The sequence below is a fragment of the Fukomys damarensis genome, unplaced genomic scaffold, assembly GCF_012274545.1.
Source record: "Fukomys damarensis isolate Sample0158 unplaced genomic scaffold, DMR_v1.0_HiC HiC_scaffold_16, whole genome shotgun sequence".
Lineage (NCBI taxonomy): Eukaryota > Metazoa > Chordata > Mammalia > Rodentia > Bathyergidae > Fukomys > Fukomys damarensis.
Window position 1 is genome coordinate 25412185 of NW_022900928.1, and position 5380 is coordinate 25417564.

General features: G+C 44.0%; 1 protein-coding gene across 1 annotated transcript in view; it reads right to left on the bottom strand.

Annotated features, from left to right (window-relative positions):
• Positions 1 to 5380, bottom strand: part of Pgap2 (post-GPI attachment to proteins 2) — a 37864-nt gene that overhangs the window by 14275 nt on the left and 18209 nt on the right. The gene's annotated exons all lie outside the window — the stretch shown is intronic.

Genomic DNA, 5380 nt, shown 5'->3' on the forward strand with positions numbered 1-5380 from the left:
GATAGGAGCGGGAACAGCGCGGGGCGGGGCGGGCGCGCTCGGGGGCGGAACTTAAGGAGGAAACTGCGCCCTCGTCCACTGCTGGCTCCTCCCCACTGCGGGGGACCCCGGCCCGGCGTTCCCCCTAATCCGCAGTCTCCTCAAATCATGTCTCTCAGCCCTGTTCTGCCCCATTCATTCTGGCTGCCTCAGGCCAGCCGGAAGGGACTGGACACCTGGGTTTGACATGTTGGATAAGCCACCTTGTCACCTTATCGCTCTGCTGCGGTCCATCACCTGTGGAAAGAACACGATTCAACAGGACCCTCATTTCTTTCATTCCCGGACCCCAGTTTCCCCTGTTCTGCACCCTCATTCTAACCGAATTATCCAGCATCGCCCTCCAAAGTATTAAGCCAGCTTTGCCCCAGTCTCGACGCCCCTCCTCCAAACTTTGCTCCTCAGAGCGGGTGGGGGCATTTCAGCAAAGGGAAGGGCGCCCTACCTGTAGTGGGATCCCCTAGAGGCCCACTCCACAAACTCCGGGCTGTTCCCATCTTTTATCAGGAGAGGGCGCCCTGTCCCGTGCAACAAAGAACAGAGGGGCTCTCTGGCCCTAGCCTTGGGTTCCCCACAGTGAGTTGTTCCCCACAGTGAGTTGATCCCCAGAAACCAGCTCCCAGGGCCTGCCTTCCCACCCTCACCCCGACTGACTCATAAAGGGGGACCCTGGATCACTTTACAAAGACCATCCTACCCCAACAATGGAGAGTAAGGGGACCAAAAATCCCTTCTGCTGGCATTTCATGGGGGGATGGTTTGCAGATCATATGGAGAGGGTAGAGGACTTCTGAGCTAGACAGAGATACCGTCACATCCAGCCCATTAAATCCTCACAGCAAAAATTAACACGTTCTGCGCACTCATCATTCCCAGGCACTTTTCTATTTTTTATGTTTTCTCATTTAATCCTCATGTTAAAGTCTTATGAAGTACACACCATCAGCATCCTCACTTTACCAATGGAAAACAGAGACAGAACGTTACCTATGCAAGTAGCTACTAAATGTCAGACCAATGATTCAAGGATGAACCTGATTCCCTTGGTTGCTATATACTGTTAACTTCATAAAGTAGCTGTAACTGCCACTTTGCAGAATGGGGAAGAGTTTTGAATTTGTTCGTCTGCCAGAGCTCTTTCATATGCCATCTTGTTCATTCACTCAGCTAGGCCAGTGGTGGTGAACCTATAGCATGCGTGCCACAGTGAGCTGTTTGTATCACTGAAAGCCCTAAAACGTTCACCATCTCTGGCCTAGGCCCTCTCTATGACAGCTACTGGGCAATGGTGCGGGACCCAGAGGCATACATTACAGACTCACTCTCTGGGGACTCAAGTTTGGAGGGAAAGGATCCTATTGTAAAAACTACTTTTCATAGCTGGGCATGGTAGCATACTGTGGGAGGCTGAGGTAGTGGGATCACAAGTTTGAACCCAGCCTGTGCAGCTTAAGTGATTTAGTAAAACCCTGACACAAAATTTTAAAAAATGAAAGGCTGGGAATTTAACCCAAAAACTTTTTTAAACTTTGAATTCTCTCCCATTCTGTTCTTTATGGTTTCAGAGCAAATAGATTAGTAAAACCATGTTAGAACTACTTTTGTCCAGTGCATGCATATAATCTTAGTCCTTGGGAGGCTGAGGCAGGAGAATTGTCCTGAGTTCAAAGTCAGTCTAGGCTACACAGTAAGTTCAAGGGCAGCCTGAACTACTAGCGAGACCCCGTCTCAAAAAGAAGAAGAAGGAAGAGGAGGAACAGGGAGGGAAGAAGGAAGAAAGGAGGAAGAAGAGGAGAAGGAGGAGGTGGAGGAAGAGGAGGAGGTGGAGGAGGAGGACTACTTTTGTCCAATTTCAGCAATTAGATTTGGATTTCCTGCATTAGGGCTTCATGGTATCTTCTTTGTCTAGTTTTATGCTAGGGTACTTCCTCCTGGTCTTGTACTCTATCTCGATATCTTGTCTGTTCCCTACCTTGACCTAAATATCATCCCTTAAGGCCAAAGCCCTTCTCTCTGCCTCTAGGCCACTTCATATGCCTGAACCTTGAGGTGTTCTCACCTTGCCTTTAATTGGTGATTGGGATCATGTGGACAGTTCACCTTTTGGCTTGGATTCTGGGTCTCTTCATCTGTAAACTGGCTTTAGGAATATACACAGCATAGGGTTGATGTGACAATTAGAGGTAATACTACAGTGTGCCAGGCATGTGGAAGGTACTCGATGCATGATGGTTATCACAACTACATTTGTGGGCTGCATCTTAGGCAGGCATAATGCCACTAAGCTAAATCTGCAGCCCATGGGCTACATTTTGAATTCATCCTCACTGAGCCTTCTCTGAACAGTCTGACCTCAGCTGCTGATGACTCTGATTGTTTCTTCTGTTTAAAAGACTCACCTATTTTGTTTTATGTGAGGAAAAGTAAAGTGGGTTCTCACTATGCGCCAGAGACTTATTTGATATTTTTAATAATCTAGTGAGATAGGGGCCGGGGATTTAGCTCAGTGGTTCCGCCGCCTGCCCTTGCAAGCACCAAGGTCCCAAGTTCAATCCCCGGTACCAAAAAAAAAAAGAGCCTGGACTACACAGCAGGGCCCTGTCTCAAAAATAATCTAGTGAAATAAATTTCAATCCATTTTACAGATAAAGAAGTAGAGCAGTGGCCAGGGATTTAGCTCGAAAGCACAAGGTCCCAAGTTCAATCCCTGGTACCAAAAAAAAAAAAAAGTAGAGTAGGAGTTTAGGCCTCTACTCTCCCTCTCATTCAGTAGTCACTCAGTGTTTGTTAAATTGGCATTTTCCCACTGTGTGGGAAAGCTGGTACTGCTATTGAGGCCTTCTAGTGTCTCTTGCCCTCCTTGTGGGTTTGCTGGTGTCTGGACATACTCCAGAGAGCCTGGGACTGCAATAGCACCCCCAGTTTCCACACACATATCACACACAGCCAGTGACTCTCCAGTCTCCACACGCATATCACACATCCCTAACCCAACTGAAGTTTTGTTTCCAGGGATGTTCTGCCCCACAAGCATAGGGGCAGTACAGAAGCGGGGTGCAGATGGAAGGAAGAAAATATGATATACAGTTGTCAAGGAAAGCTTCCTACGGGCAATCTCTTTAGCTGGTCTCCTCCACCTCTTGTCTCTCCCTCATCCTCCCTGTTACAGCCACATTGTGTCTCTTAAAATGCAATCTGACCACACCCCTCCCTTGTTGCAAATAAATTATTAAGCAACTCTCCGTAGCTTTTAGGATCAAGAGCAAATGCTTTAGTGTGGTATTTAACATCCTTCATAATGTTACCATCCTCTATTCCAGCAATCACACATTTTACATTCTGTACTACATCCTATCTATCCTCTCCTCTGTGAAGGTTTGCTTAACTTTCTTCTCATCTTCCCCAGGTTGCATGATCTGACCACCTCCCCACTCCACAGGCTGCATCAGATGACTCTGTCAGATCCTCATTATCACTTTGGCCACAATAGAGCAAAATTGTTGCCTGCCTATCTTTCTCTTCTTTCTTTCCTTCTTTCTTTCTTTTGTTTTCTTTTTTTTCCTTAAATGAAGTTTTAATTATAAGCTAATAAACATTACAGACTTTAATCCTTAATATTTCTTCTTTCCTATGTAAAAGCAAGTAATTCAAACAGCTTAACTCAAATATGACAGAAGACCGTATTATGAATAAGAATAATAGTAATGTTTGCTTTCACATCTGTATGCTTCATTAGAGGACCAAAGAAGTGCTCCCAGTTTCCCAAGGCAACACAAGTTCGATTATATATTTTTCCTGATTATGGTTGCAGTCAAAACATAACAAACATTTTTCATCCACAGCACAGCACTTTCCCATGTCCTTATGAGGTAGTGAAGGGAGGGAGCAGGAACTCTCTATTTTGCAGATGAGAAAAGACTAGGTGAATTTTAGCTCAATGGTTTTCTTTCTTTCTTTCTTTCTTTCTTTCTTTCTTTCTTTCTTTCTCTTGCTCTCTCTTTTTCTTTCCTTCCTTCCTTTCTTCTTTCTTGGTAGCAAAGTTTTATTATAGGTAAGACAAACAGGCTCTACAGAGCAAGTTCAGGCCAAATAAAAGTGGGAAAAGAAGTTCACACTATAGGGTGAGGGCAAGCCACCATGCAAGAGGGAACAGAGTGCCCTTTCCCACCATTCTGGGAGGTGTACTGTTTTTCTTTGGTTTGTAGGTGTGCACCACCACACCTAGCTCTGGGAGTTCTTTCAAAGTGAAGTCCACCTATTTCAGGTAGAGATACAGTTGGAGCTCAGAAAATATTTGTTGGATTGACTCAATTGAACAGGATTTTTGAAGGATGGGCAATATTTAGATAAATGGAACAGAATTTTAAGAACTGCAAGAAAGTCCTTTGGAAGTCCCAGAAAAGTTAAACATAAAGTTACCACATGACTGCAATTCCACTTGTAGGTATACACCGCAAAGAAATGAAAACAGATACTCAAACAGGTACGTGCATACACATGTTCATGGAAGCCATACTCATAAAATGTCCAGCCAATGGATAAACTATAATACATCCATACGACAGGATGCTATTCATCCGTGAAAAGTAATGAAGCACCAGAACATGCCACAAGCCAGATGAACTTTGAAAACATGCTAAGTGAAAGAAGCCAAGCACAAAAGGCCATATTCTTTGTGATTCCTTTCATATATACTATCTGGTGTAAATACATCCGCTGAGACAGAACACAGATGACTGGTGGTCATCAATGGCCGGAGGAAGAGGGGAATGGGGAGATATTGCTTGGTGGATAAGAGGTTTTGCTTAGAGCAGTGGTGGCGAACCTATGGCATGCATGCCACGGTGTGATGTTTGTACCATTGAAAGCTCTAGAAGGATCGCCCTCACTGGCTTGGAATGATGAAAATGTTTAGAAGTAGAACTGCAGAACGTTGTGAATACTGTAGAGTAAATGCCACTGATTTATTTATTCATTTTTTTTTCTTGTGATACTGAGGATCAAATTCAGGGCCCCCACTGAACTACATCCCCAGCTCATTTTTTATTTTTTAATTTAAAACAGTCTTGCTAAGTTGCTAAATTGCCAAGACTAGACGCAAACTTGAACTCTTCCTGCCTCAGCCTCAAATTGTTCATTTTATTTATTTATTTATTTATTTATTTATTTATTTATTTATTTATGTTTGGTACCAGATTTTTTCTTGATACTGAGGATCAAATTCAGGGCCCCCACTGAACTACATCCCCAGCTCATTTTTTATTTTTTAATTTAAAACAGTCTTGCTAAGTTGCTAAATTGCCAAGACTAGACGCAAACTTGAACTCTTCCTGCCTCTCAG